General features: G+C 36.7%; 1 long non-coding RNA gene across 2 annotated transcripts; it reads right to left on the reverse strand.

Moving 5' to 3' along the window:
• Nucleotides 1-3766: 3766 nt before the first annotated feature.
• Nucleotides 3767-10857, reverse strand: LOC149028932 (uncharacterized). Of its 2 annotated transcripts, XR_016170676.1 has the most exons (4): nucleotides 10769-10857; nucleotides 10400-10501; nucleotides 10250-10303; nucleotides 3767-4697 (listed from the first exon to the last, which is right to left on the reverse strand). It is a non-coding gene; the product is annotated as an uncharacterized LOC149028932 (long non-coding RNA). The 2 variants fall into 2 exon arrangements; XR_016170675.1 differs by lacking the exon at nucleotides 3767-4697 and having other exon boundaries at nucleotides 5449-10303.
• Between the last annotated feature and the right edge of the window lie 4386 nt (nucleotides 10858-15243).

A 15243-nucleotide genomic window follows, 5' to 3' on the forward strand; every position in this document is an offset into this window, starting at 1 on the left:
CATATCTCACTATGCTCCCTCTTGAGAGATATGCTCAAGTTGTTTAGAACTCAAAGAAGTTCGAGGAAACAGAGAAAGAGAGTGCCCGAGTTCAAAGGCCTTGGAACCAAGGAACCCTGGTTTTGTTGACCATGCTGAGTGACATTTTGTTAGACCTGCACCATATCCCACTCCTGCCTTTCAACCAAGGAGTGCATGTCAGAGTTCTGGTTTTGCTCATGTAGGTCAGCATAGTCAGTTTGGTGGAGTTAGACCTGGAATGAATGTTCAATCTTCTCGGCCTGGGATTGTGAATCCTAGACCCGTGGTTCAGAAGCCTCTGGTAGTAGCTGCTCCAGTTAGATCAAGGGACCTTGTTTGCTATTTTTGTAAGCAAACTGGACACTTTGCTCGCAATTGCCCTAAGAAGCCGGCTCAACCGTTTGTCCCTATAGCAAAGAGTGCTTCTGCCCCTCCTTCTGGTAGAGTGTTCAGTATGTTTGGTACTGAACAGGATGTGAACCATGATGTGGTAACAGGTACATTGTTAGTCGCTTCTATATCTGCATTTGTTCTATTTGATGCGGGTGCATCTCATTCGTTCATTTCATCTGCATTTGTTATGAAGGCTAACCTAACACCCAAGAGCTTATCTAGTTGTTTGATGATTAATACTCCTGTTGGATTTGTTGTGAAACTAGAGAGTGTTAGAGGATTGTCCTGCTTTGATTTGTGAAAAGAATCTGAAGGCGAATTTAGTATTTTTTGACATGAAGGACTTTGATGTGATTTTGGGAATTGATTGGCTGACATCCCACAATGCTGTAATTTTGTGTTCTTCGAAGAGAATTCAATTTAAGATGTGTGGGATTTCAGTTTTTGAATTTCAAGGTGAGAAGGGAAGAGAATTAGTAAAAAGACTTTGACCACATTGATGCAAGTCTATGCATTAGTGGAAGGTGCTTCACCTGGAAGCAAGGTCAAGGAAGAGATGAAGCTTGAAGAAGTCAAAGGTGTTAGTGACTTTGTAGACGTTTAATGATCTATTAGGACTACCCATTGATAAAGATGTTGAGTTTTCTATTGATTTGACTCAAGGAGCTGCTCTGGTATCTAAAGCTCCGTATAGAATGGCACCTACCGAGTTGGAAGAACTGCAAGCACAATTGAATGAGCTCTTAGTTAGAGGTTTTATACAGCCTAGTGTATCACCTTGGGGAGCTCCGGTTTTGTTTGTGAAGAAAAAGGACGGTAGCATGCATCTATGCATTCATTACCAGGAGTTGAACAAGTTGACCATCAAGAATAGGTATCCACTGCTTAGGATTAGTCACAGTCATAATCAGAGACCAATTCTAACTTTTATTTCAAACTTTTATGATCTGTGAAAATAAAACTACCCCACTCATGATCTTCTTTGTCTCATATTCAACTCCATTTGGGTAAAGAAATATTTCAAACTTTTATGATCTGTGAAAATAGCGATTTTCTCACCATACAGGTAATTCCAAATCTTCAAAGCAAAGACAATAGTGACAAGTTCTAAATCATGAGTGGGGTAGTTTTACTTTTATTTCTTTTATTGTTGTCATTTGATAAAAATAAATTTTTTTTTTTTATTTTTAATATGTTATATGACAAAAATAGACCAAGTTTTTTTTTTTATTATTTCTTTTGTTGTTGTTAATAGTAAAGTAATTAAAGGGTATTTCTTTTTGTTTTTAATATGTTAGCATAAAATCAGACTAAGTCATTTGTTATATTCTACATTCTTATTAAATAATTGTTGACTTATTTAAAATCAAAATTCTGTAAAAATCATCAATTTAATGTCATAAATCATTACTCTTAACCTAGGCATTCGGCAATCAAATTTCAACTAAACTATTTTGAGTGTTTTTTAATGAGCATTACATAAAATAAGTTTAACTGAGTGTAAATATATGTATTATCTTCATATTATAAATAATAATTAAAAACTAATTCAGGTTGATATTGTAACTAAGCATAACTTTTATAAATCGACAATATTAATTTGGAACATCTAAGTAAAATTTCAAAACATAAAGTTCTTAAGAGAAGTTTGAACGACATGATCTATAGATTAATATTTTATATGACGTAATGTATCAACAAAATTTAACCATATTAATTGGTGATAAAATATGACGCATTGGTCTTCAATGATATGAAGTAACTAATATCTATTGTACATCTTTTTTATTAATAAATCAACCAAATAAACATATAATCAACTTGCAAAGAGATTGACAAATAAATAATTGTTATAGTGTAATTTGTATTTTTTATTATTATTATTCTTATAAAAATCTTATTTTTCAAACAAAAATTGATTAAAATTATTGGTATTGTTTGAAAAAAAATTATTTGCAAGAAAATAATTATACTAACATGTGTTCTAATGTAAATATTACTTATATTTCTACAATTGGATTTTAATTAACAAGATATAATAAATACTTTACACCATGGGATTGGTTTTGGTCTTTTAAAATGCATATTCTCTATAGGGACTACTAGGGCTAAGGACACATATATATTATTTAAGATTTTTTTTATTTAAATGTCTTATATATTGATTAGGCATATTTTTAAATTAGAATAATGAAAAGTTTAGAACTCCAAAAATTAATAGGAAATTGTATTTGTTAGTCACTTATTATATGAAACTTTTATAATAGATCAATATTTTTATATATAAATTACTTAAATTGAACAACAAATTAAATTAAAAATTAACAAGTTAGATTATGCATATCTGTTATATATAAAATTCAAATTTGATCAGGGATAGGGATATGGACATAGTCAGGGTCAATAAGAGACACGGACAAGACCAAGACCAATCAGTGAAAACGATAGAGTCAAGGCCAATTAGGAATAGGTATAGGATAGGGCCATGGCCGTCAAGGCCAACCCGTCCTAACATTGCCCAATTAAAGATAATTAGAGCAGAAACAAACTTGACCTAACCTTATAAGGCATAGGGTCATGGACAAGAATACAAAGTCCTAAATTAAAGAAAGAACGAGAATGGACCTAGCAAAAACATAGAGGTTGGGATTGGAATTGGAATTGGAAAAGCTCGGCCCAGCCTAGCATTGTTGTAGCACTAGTTTAAAGTATCAGAACAATCTCTCAATAGAAATTGCTAGAATAAGGTTGCATTCAAAAAATTACCCCCCCCCCCCCCCCCCCCCCACCACCAGACTATGCTTATACAAAAAAGCCTTAAAAAACAGGCTTGTCCATTTTATGAATGATGATGATGGATCCAAAATGTCTGTCAATGTAAATGGCATATTTGATTAAATTAAACACTAACAAAAACAATAACGAACCACACTGACAAAATAGTTACAATTATTCATCAATGCATCCCAAAAGTTGATGCATCAAGACACAGTGAATCAGAACTCCAATAAAATTTTGGTTCTTCTTAGGTCAAGTTGGGTTGCACCAAGGGCACCCAAAATGACCAATACAGGACAAATTTTCCTAGGCTGCTGACAGGGCCATAGTGTACCGGCAACCTCTCTAGGCCTTCTTTAGGTGCTCCTGAATCCAATTCTCATCAGTCTTTGACATATTCACACAACCATCCACGACACCAACCACACCACAGGCAAAACGAAGGAAACCAAAAGAAACAATAACAGCACAAGATATGAGCAATTCACCAGTGTGGCTACATCACCCAAAATAAGAAGACGAAAGATGCAGAGAACCAAAGAGATGGATCACACCAACAAATTTAATTAATATACTATAAGTTGTCTAACTTGCTGCCCATGAAATTAAAATACTGAACTGTCAAGAGTCAAGACGCAACTTATTCAAACTACAAATCTAAAACTAAAAATCTAAGTAGATGTCCAGGATAACCATGAACATAGACAAGTGTCAAAAAAAGCACATATATAATACTACTCAGATCTCTCAATGTTGATATACTAGAAAGAGAAAGATAGATTTCCCCAGTAGGAAAAATCTGATCATTGGACCATGCATCTTCAAAGGCAGAAGAAAGATAATATTCCACTGGATCAATTGGGTTGGAGTCATCCTGTTCATCAGCTGATGACGGGTTGTTCGAGTTTGAAGTTTTAGTTTGCTGAAGCTGTGTCTGCCTAGGTGAGCTTCCAAATACTAGTCAGATCTCTCAATCTTGATATACTAGATAGAGAGAAATAGATATCCCCTGTTGGAGAAATCAGATCATTGGATTCGCTTCTTTAGATGCAGGAGAAAGATGGGTTGGAGTCATCCTGTTCATCAGCTGATGATGGGCTGTTAAACTTTGAAGTTCAGTTTGCTGAAGCTGTGTTGCCCCAGATGAGCTTCGGAATACTAGTCAAATCTCTCAATCTTGATATACTAGATAGAGAAAGATAATATTCCACTGGATCAATTGGGTTGGAGTCATCCTGCTCATCAGCTGTTGATGGTTTGTTAGAGTTTGAAGTTTCAGTTTGCTGAAGCTGTGCTTTGCCCAAGTGAGCTTCGGATGAGGGGCCTGAAGCTTTTTCTCTTTCTAATGCAGCTCTCAATGTTGCCACTTCAGCTAGTGTTTCTTGCATCATCCTATGTAGCTGAGTTATGATTCCAATAGATCCATGACCCCAATCTTCAAGCCTGCACTGAGCATCGAGTTACAAAGAATTCGCAGCTTCTGCTCTTTGGCCAACATCAAGTCCCTAATCAGAAAATATATAGGATCCGTTAAAAAGAAAGTGGGGGGGGGGGGGGAATGCAAAATTAGACTTCACCAATGCAAATCCTTTTTCATTAGTACAACAATTTATTCTACTCCCTTCACTCAATCCTTCACAAGTCAAGTGTCATGAAGAACCTAAAGAAAGATAAGCCCAAACTTAGGCAGTTAAATTAGTTCCTTTAGCTTTGTCTAGGTACACATTATCTGGTAACACATGCCCACATCATCAGATGAGCGTAGATCCAAAATTCATATCAATTACATCCCCATGTATTACATATATCTATAACACCACAACTCTATGCAACTCAACTTAAAGATCAATCAAGATACCAATGCTGGATTTAAAATAAACACATGATAGACTAATCTGTACAAATAAAAAAAATCATAGATCACCACCAATCTCTTCTTACCAAGACATAGATCAACATGGAAATAAGTTTCGAAACTTTGACGCCAATTCATAAAGTTCTTGCAAAGTAGTTAGGCAAGTAGGAAGGGACGTAAGATTTATCAATGATCAAGAACGAAGTGAATCCTATAGAAATACAATGAAATGGCATGGTAAATCAAAACTCAAATTCTCAAATATTTCAATTGGATCAATGATGCCATGTGGACGCAAAGTGCAGAACCAGTTATTTGGAAAAACAGGAATTCAGGTTATTTGATGCAGATTTATGTAAAAAGAGAGCATATGTTAAGAAAGACATGACAAAAAAAAAAAAAAAAAAAAAAAAAACCTTGATTGGCCAAAGATATTGGTTAAATTCATATATGTATAAACTAGTTGCACAATCCTTTTGGATATTTTCATACAATAAGTAAACTGGTAGGAAAGAGAGATTGTACTTCAAGTCAAATAGGGGGGAGCAGTAAATTAAACAAGTCTGCTCATTCCCACGCAGATCTCTAGCATCAAAGAAAAAAGAAGAAAAAAAAAAAAATCAAATCAACCTAAAAATCACTTGAATACATGAATCCTTGAACTCCCAACAGTATTGACCAAATTTTGTGCCAGATGAATGGATGTCAAGAAGTCATGGAATTAGAAAGTATGATTTGAAAATTGAAATGATAACACTAACTGGTATTGGAGAGCAGAGTTGTTGGGTCAGCACACCATAACACCCATCGCAGGAAGCAGTTGAATTGATTAAGCATTCAAAATGAGTAGCAACTCAATTGTGGATATGCAGATCAAAGAAGCTATAAAACTATTTAACAAACTCCATGGAAATTTGAATCACAAGGGGCAATTTCGTATCCTCTAATAAGAAACTGCTGCAGCTACAACAGGTGAGTCTTCTCATTAATCAATAAGGTTTCCAGCAGCAATGGAAATACATAGCTATTATTCAGGTATGCAACAAATACCAGAATAGTAAGGTATTGAAAGGTAGGGGAAAAAGATAGCAAGGATAGAACAGCGAATAGAGCCTCTCACTCTTGCAAAATATGACCTCTTTCGGCACTCTTGGTAGTAACATAATTTTTTCATTTTACTCATCAAAATCATTGGATGCTGAAGTAAGCCTTCCCTTTTATTTATAACCTCATAAAGCACATATTCCTTGGGAGTGGGGGAGCACATATTACAATCCGACCAAATTAAACTTTCGAAACTAGGATCACATCTTCAAAATAGAAACAAGAATGAAAACAGACTCATGACTCATAACCAAGTAGTACCAATCCCACCCCTTTCCCCGCATTTTAACCTTGCCCAACATCACTCATCATACCAGAAAAAAAGCACATCAGAATAGACTAGCAACATAAAGGAGACACTGGATTGAATTCTACATCAAATGTTAATTTCCTTTTTGTACTCTTCATTCAAAATGTCATTTTGGGCTTAATGGAAACATCAAACCCAGTATCACAGAAACCTAAAAAATGAAGGGATTAGAAGTTTACATAAAACTAATTAAAATACATTTAAGGTTAGATCCTTTCACCAACCAAATCCAAAGATTATGCAGACTTTTTTTTTGGCTAGGTGGACTCTACTATTTGTAGACCAGCGTAGGACATAAGTGAACTTCATAAATTCTGAATGCAATAATACTTCACGATAGATATGGTACGAATAATTAATAGTACCAATGTCCCGTCTCACACTAACATTGAATATGATTCATTTTTCAACAAGGCACGAACAGAGTCTAAATGTATTTACCACAAATAAGCACTTGACAGTCTAGATACTTCACAAAGAATGTAATACCAAATAGCACACTAGAAAAATAAAAAGCAGTCACCTTGAAAGATGACAAATTCCTCGAGTCACTTCCTATTTGGAAAATATAAAAATTTATGTTACCTATGGGTTACATTATTAGGTAAAAAGACAGAAATCCAACAACCTACATTTAGCCAGTTGCATCACCCTACTTAAGTTTGTTGCTTTAAGTGTTCTAACCTATTTTAGGCCCATAACACTCCTAGATTTTGTATTACACCAGCCAACTCTGCCAAAGATGAAAGGACGTTCGTAGAAGGTTCTCCTCTAGGTCAACAATGCAATTTTCTCAAGTCTTTCGTTAAGAAACAAATTTGAAGGTAAATAAAGACATTAAATATGATGAAATTGATTGATTGACATAACTATTTCACTAGGGAATGGACAATGCAAGACACAAAAAAACATAAACTAGTATAGGATCATGCATTTAAATGACTATATAAAAGGTAATATAAAACAAAAAGGAAAAAGCCCACCCTATAAACCAGCTCCACTAGGATCATGGTCACTCATTTTTTCTGTTTTGCTCTTGCAACTCAATTGAAGGAGGTTTCTCCAACAAGCCAGGTTGTTGTAGATTTGAGAAGTGGTCTAAGGATAACAATAAGTCACATGTAAGCAACATTTCAAGTATCACGTAGTGGTGATGTATCGGTCAGGTGAATTTACGAGATGCCTCGCTTCATATCTTATCGTATCATAGATACGTATCAATGGGTGTGGAATTAAATGGAAATAATCAAAATATTAAGGAAATAATCTACTATAAATAATCAAAATATTAAGGAAATAATCTAATATGAACAAAAAACAATAGATATAGCTAATAAATTATCATTCTATCATGCATCTATTAGTCTTTTGAGTTTTTCTCCCCTTTCGTAATATGTAATGACTAAATGACAATTTTTTTAGTAGATACATAACACACCTGTTAAAAAAATCAACTGACATTCTGCCTCTAGAACTACATTTTTGGAAGTCTAAATTTAAGTTTCATTGAAACACTTCCTAGCTGATCAACAACAGTAACTAGTGCCCTATAAATAATTTTCATATTCTACTTATTTAGATGAACATATTAGAATATCCAAGAGTGAAAACCATGTTTTTCATAGAATAGTCATTATAACAACTTCTTTGACTTAATTGAAAGTCATTATATAAAGTCCAATGAAAAATACAAGAGACTTTGAGTCCTCTCCTTTGCTTAACATCATCCTATCTCTTTGTAACTCCTATTGGCCCATTAGAACCAATTTTGCAATCATATCCAGAAAAACTATTACAGAAGATTAGGACCGATACTCGTTACTGCCTTATTGGAGGAGTCCTTTGCCGCTAACACATCAAGAGATTTTTCTGAAAAGTGAAAACCCCTGAGGCAATACATGACATGGAATTCCCGGAGTTGCAATGGAAAGCATCCGTAGTTCTTCGGATATACTGCTCTCATGTTCTTGGTGAGAGGAAATCTGCCATCGACACCTTTGTGGGAGGATTATTTTGAGGATATGAAAGGTAGTAGGAGGAACAACGAGCAGAAAGAAGTGTGGGTGAGGAAGAAGAATAGAGGACAAGAGGTAGTGACAGCTACTGCTCTAAGCAATAGCAGAAGTCACTAGAGCAGCAACTAAAGAAAAGGAGGGCCGGCTACTACTCTACAAATAGTAGTGAGAGATATCGAGAGAGATTGAGTTCCGCCTCCGCAAAGAAACCTAAGATTGACTCTTGATCTACCTAGGGAGTAATATGTGGCTCCAAATACTACGCTAATGAAGCAATACACTTCCTTCAAGGTCGGGTTATGGAAGAAGGAACCATGAAGAAGGTATCAACATGTGTTCATATTGACCTATTATGCGCCTTTGCATCTAGCATTGGATAGACCTCATACAATAATTATCCTAGTTCTACCATATCTTTTGTTTCATTTCTTTTGGAACAATCACAAACACCTTTTTTTTTATTATTATGGACTACTACCACAAATTCAATGTGTGATCTCAGCATTCAATGTGTATTCCTGAATAATATCATTTTTCAATTATTCAATCATTTCATTTTAGCAAGTTCAACGTTAGTCAGATTAGTCAACATTTGTTTCTATGCAACAACAAGATCTTATTTGTAACAAGAGTTTTCTTGGTTGGTTAATGCGTTACAAGTGTGGGAGAGATAATTTCTGTTAACACATTATATTCTAACATCTCTTTGTCTTCTTCTTCTTCTTCAACCTTCTCTCATCTCTCTTACGAATTAAACATTTAGTTCAAGTCATCCTATGTTCAACTGCAGCTCCTCAGGTTTCACAATAAGGGAGGGTGAATTACAATATCACATGTTTTTAGGCAACTAATTGCCAATATCGTGAACTAATATTTTAATGTTGCTGACTACAAGAAGACGAACAATTCCAAGTTTCCAACGGGGAAAAAGTAGATCAGAGAATTACCAAATATATACGAAATTTCTCACTCAAAAGTGGCAGAGAAGAAGAGAACACAAATACTTGCACAAATGGAAGTGATAACATATTATTGCTTCTAGATATTTACATAAAAAAGACGGTAATATATTAACCACACTTAAGTATTTAATATCACATTCAATGCAAATCTAATCAAGATAAACAAGAGGCGGTAAAATAATAACGTCAGCGAATAGTGCCAAACTGAGGCGGACGCATTATTACTGCTTGGATACTTAGATTAAAGGTGGTTCTATTTTGGCTGATGAGGATGTATAGCGCACAGGCCTTCCAACGGGCAAAGTGCCTCGGGTTTATGCGAGCCCCACAACCAAATGACAAGGTAATTGAGATTTAATGTTAAGACATTAAATTGAAGGTGACTAGCCTCAAGTAGCTAAGGGGATTCAAACATAGGTCAGCCATCGATTTAGGGAATGTTCATGCCAACTACTCTAACCCCTCTAGGTAATATACTATCATCAGTAAATAAATAAAAGAAAAACGTCTTTTCGGCCGTTTTTAAATCTTTACCAACCAACTAGAGGTTGCACTTTCGATGCCGCCGTGGAGGTATAATAATACTACCCAAAAAGAAAAAGAAAAAAAAAAGGGTTATATCTAATGATTTTTTTTCTTTTAAATAGCTACCAAGAGCAGCTGCTGTCCCCTTCTCTTGAAATGGATGGATCCCAAAAGGGTGGCAGAAGGGATTCTCCCTCATCAACTGGCCATGAGTGTCTAATCACAAACATAAATTCAAATTTCAAATTAAGAAGTGGGCGACCAAATAAGAAGACATAGAACGAACCTTATAATACCCTGGTAAATCATCAATCCGATTTGTCCACACATTCTTTATTAACTGCAACAGAAAGATCACAATCACCTCCACGAATGGAACAATTTAATTACTTAGTTGAGCAAGAATATAAGAGGGGTTAACAAGAGCATCCAATACCTTGAAACTATAATGCATGAGGTCCGATCGTTGTACGGGCCCCTCTACAGCCAGCAAATTTATAAACTGGGTTGGTCCCATAACTATTTGATTGTACAAAATCTGCAACACAGCAATTTTAGGGTTAAAAATAGTAGAAAATAAGATCTAAATCTTCTTCCGAAGAAGATATGTCAACCAACAAGTGTTGTTTTGAATTCAATTGGCCATCTCATGTGTCTAATATGAAAAAGGCCAAGATAGTTTCCACCTTCACAATCGCAATCTCAGTTTTAGAATACAGCTAAAAATCATGAACATCTATTCAGCATTCATAAAAGAACCGAGAATTGACAAGAGAGAGAGATTACATTGAACACCTCATCATACCTGAAGAAGAACGAACCAGACGAATCAAATGAAATGGCTAGCAGCTTGACAGACTGGTAGAAAAGGATTACAAGTGGCCGTCATTGTAGATGCACATTGTAAACCCAACCTAACCCTGAGCCACCTTATATAGCGGCTGCTTGGTGGAGACTCCCATGGAGTCCGGATCAGCTACCCGTCAGACCTAAGGGTTGGATGATGGGGATATTTTTTTTAATTTTGTTATTTTTTACCTGTGGGTCCCACAAGATTTATAGTGGTACTCCCCAACGGGGTGATGATCCGGATTCATTAACAGTCCCCAAAATTATTCATCAGGGCCCGGATGAACCTTGGATCCAAAAATTACTCATCAAATTGTGACATCATGCAAGAGTCCGGATCAGGTCTTGTGACGGTTTTAGACCGCATACTAGACAATGAAACCCATTAAAATTTTATTTTAAAGTGAATTCTACACCAATACTGTGTGGTTCAAAATTGTGAGGAAAATTATTGATAATCCTTGTCCTTTTGTACGGGTAGTACAAATATTTTAGCTCAATTTATTAAGAAATATGTATACAACTATGCACTTGTAAGGGCACATTTGGTAACAGTCTTTTCTGATAACAACGTTTTTTGCGAGAATTGTATTCTAGCATTTTTATCAAAGAATGGTAGTCTTAGCACAACTTTGATCATTTGAAGATAAAAAAGAAGAAGAAGAAGAAGAAGAAGAAGAAAATCAGCATCATCTTATGAAGGCCGGAAGGAGTTGTGTGTGAATGAAGTTTGGGTTGAGTGTTCCTTTTTGACGTACTTTTTGTTTTTGAGAATAACGAAACAAATCAAAGTTGTTGTACAAAACCCTTCCCAGACATGAAAACTAGATAGGTTCTAATGCGTCCAAAATCTACTTAGCCCTTAGATCTCCTCGTGATGTCCTGCAAAAAGAAAGCGTCAGATGTGGCCCGACTGCTGGGGTCGGGAGTCCACCTCCGAAGGCTAAGTCAGTTGATGAACTTAATCACAAACGGCTCTGCTAGAAGCGCAGAGCTAAGGAATGAAGAACTAGGAAAGGTGATCTAGATAGCAGATCGCTGATAGTTTAGGTCTATCAGTATGTATCTGAACCTGAGTCTCAGATAGTATTCTTTTCGATCCCCTCACCTTGTATGGTAGTGAGGTTTATATAGAGTGTACCTTCGAATCTCCTTCGTTGGATGCACTTGAGCCTTCTTTGGGTAGTCGTTGGATCTTATCAGTTAGATCCGTTGAGCAATAGACTTCTACTAGTTTGGGCTAGTAGAGGACTCCTGAGATAACCTTTAGGTTATGCGATGATTATCCCTTCGATAATGATTATCTGCAGCCGTCAATTCGAGTCTGCCATCATTAGGGTGATTACCCTAATCCATAAGTAGGATTAGGGCACGCTTGCAGCCGAATAAGCTTTCTTCTTCAGCAAGCCATCTTCCGGATCCGGTTCGCTCGGGAGCGAGTCGGATCTCTCCGTCTCGACCGGGGTCGAGGGTCGGACCAGGTATGAACCCGGTCTGATCATAATCTCTCCATATCAGGTTTGTTTCCTGAAAATGAAAGAATGACCCATATTGCCAAATGCTTTTCGGCATTCTCTGGGTGTTCGAGAATGAAAGAACGCTAAAAGTTGTTCCGTATATTGTTACCAAATGCACCCTAATATTATTTTCTTCCCTTTGACTTTATTGGATGGATGGAGAGAAGCAAGGAGTTCGGGTAATGCCTTAGCACAAGGGTTAACCCTTGGATGTGGATCACCACTCACATGGATGGTACTGACCAGAAAAGAACAACATTCAATGCTCTCTATCATAATCAATTGGTCAATATTTAGTAACTTTTTTTTGCTTGAAAAAAGTTAGCTTGTACTTATTAGAATTAAAAAGAAAAGAAATTACTTTATAAAGTAACCTTACCATTGGCATCATCTCCTACAATTCAGGGGAGAACTCTTCTCCTCTAGGGTCAGATCTACAGAATTCTAGCAATTGATTTCTAAACTTTGTAAGAAACTATCTACTTGAAAATCTAAATCTGTCTTTTGCAGGTAGAGGAGGTTCTAATCCAATTTGTACTTCAATCCTTCCGCATCATCTCCTACAATTCAGGGGAGAACTCTTCTCCTCTAGGGTCAGATCTACAGAATTCTAGCAATTGATTTCTAAACTTTGTAAGAAACTATCTACTTGAAAATCTAAATCTGTCTTTTGCAGGTAGAGGAGGTTCTAATCCAATTTGTACTTCAATCCTTCCCTATATGTCACATGAATTACCTTGTGTTGTGACTAAAATATCCGCTTCCGGTTTATACCAGTCTAACCAAGTTCAACCGGATTTAGCTGATGAGATGAATGAATTTAAGGGTCCGCCCAAAAGTTAAACAAAGGCTTAATCATAGCCATCCGATCTATGCTTTCCATCCGACAGTCATCAATGATAAGAGACAATGTATTAAAGTCTATAAATAGGGCCAGGATGCTCATGAGAGGTAAGGTCATTCGAATATTCACACTCTTCTTGCTTATTTTCCATTAAAGCTCTCTGAGAGCTCTGAAAACGCTACTTCTGATCAACTACTGACTACATCGTCGGAGACCGGTCGATCAAGACGATCGGCTCTGTTTCTCACTAGTTTTCTATTTTTCAGAAACGAGATATTAGTTCACGACTGAGCAAGCCAGATCGATCCAGATCTGAGTGGTTTGGTGCAAAGATTACGGTTCAAGATTCCCGGCAAATTTAGCCCCAACATTTGGCGCCGTCTGTGGGAACCTGAGCAAGAAGCTATGGCTCAACTACCGGAAGAGCATGATTGTTCTTCTGCTCTTTTTTGTTCGGAGATCTTTGGCTCAGCGATCAAGTTTTTCTTCTAAGATCTGTTTCATTTTCTGGATTCTTGAACAATTATTGTGAAGTTTTGTTGAAATCTAAATTTCTTGTTGAGATTCGCTAAAGAAAAAACAAGAGAAGAGACATTGTTCGTCGGAAGCGGTTTCCTGAAGTCTCGAGTTAGTTCTTTGAATTTGCTTTCTAATAAAGATCTTTTAGTTTTGTCAAATCTTGGAGAAGCATCCAGATACTTTAAGCGTTTTTCTCGACGAAGTTTCTTGTACTGCAAGCTAGATCTGAGTCGATTATGTGATGTTGGAGAAGAAGGCGAGATCTTCCTCACGGCTCTTATGTCTTGGTTTTCATAAGTATTTCTCTGATCGTGGAAAGTCGAAGCGTTCTCCTCAGTAAAGGAGGAGGGAACAGAACCAAGTTCATTAGTGGACTTGATAGGTTGTTTGGACTGCCCAGAAGATTCGGCAGTCGCCTTTGGAGTCCTAGATGGTCCAGACTCAGGAAGCGCAAAAGGAGCCTCAGCACTTTCTTCTGCTCTTTTCTGTTGGCTAACTTCTTCGAAGTCATGCCAAAGAGCAATTAAGGTTTTCTTATCACTAGCAGACTATTCGGGAGGGACAGAAGCAAAGGCTTCATCACCAGAGTCGCCCTTACCAGTGCAATGTTCAGAAGGAAATTCAGAAGAAACCCTACCACCTTCATTATTGTAAAGGTCTGGTTGTGGTTTTTAACAAAAAAGAAAATGGAGACGAAAGTAAAAGATTGAGACAACAAGTAAAGGTTACAAAGGAGTCAGTAGACTTACCGATTCACCGAAGCAGAAAGCCTAAGGGCGAGAAGATTGTTAGAGCACGAAGAAGATGACGAAGTTTCAAAATTCCATACAAAGAGAATGAAACCTACAAAGACAATAAACCGCTTTTAAGCACTCACACAGATGATTGGGGATGTGTACGATCGAGATGGATTCAACATCAACGATCATGATTTGAAGACGGTTCGAAAGTTTGAACTCAGGAACCCAAACAGGCATTCAGAAACCTTCGTTTCGATTTTGTGAGCGATGATGATTTCGGCTGCAGAGGACGTGTGGCGTCACCACCCACAAAAAGTGAAAACATTCACGATGTTCGAGGAAAAAGCAATACAGCCGCATTAAATGCGATATGACGTTTAATAAGCTGAGGGTTATGCAAAGCCCTCTTTCGATAGATAAGTCAAGTTCAAAACCAAGCCCTCGGAGTTGCCCGAACGCTTGATCTGGGGGGCTCGTGATACGGAGAAAATACAATCGAAAGGGTTCGATCTTGGTTCGACCCTCGATCCCGGTTGGGAAGAAAGGAACCAACTCGCTTCCGAGCGGTCCGGGTTCAAAAGGTAACTTGCTGAGGAAGTAAATTGACTTAGTCAACAAGCACGCCCGAATTTGAGATAATCGGAGTAGACGAATTGTCAAGGAAACGGTTAGCAATATTCGTGGAAGATACTAATCGTTATTATATGGATAACCATCATATAATGTTCATATTATCAAAGGAGTTTTCTGTTAGCCCAACCATAAACGGATCTATTCGTTAAGATTAGACGACTATCCGAAGAAGGCTCAA

The sequence above is a fragment of the Hakea prostrata genome, chromosome 1 (assembly GCF_041222555.1).
Source record: "Hakea prostrata isolate BN-2017 chromosome 1, UWA_Hpros_2, whole genome shotgun sequence".
Taxonomy (NCBI): Eukaryota; Viridiplantae; Streptophyta; class Magnoliopsida; order Proteales; family Proteaceae; genus Hakea; species Hakea prostrata.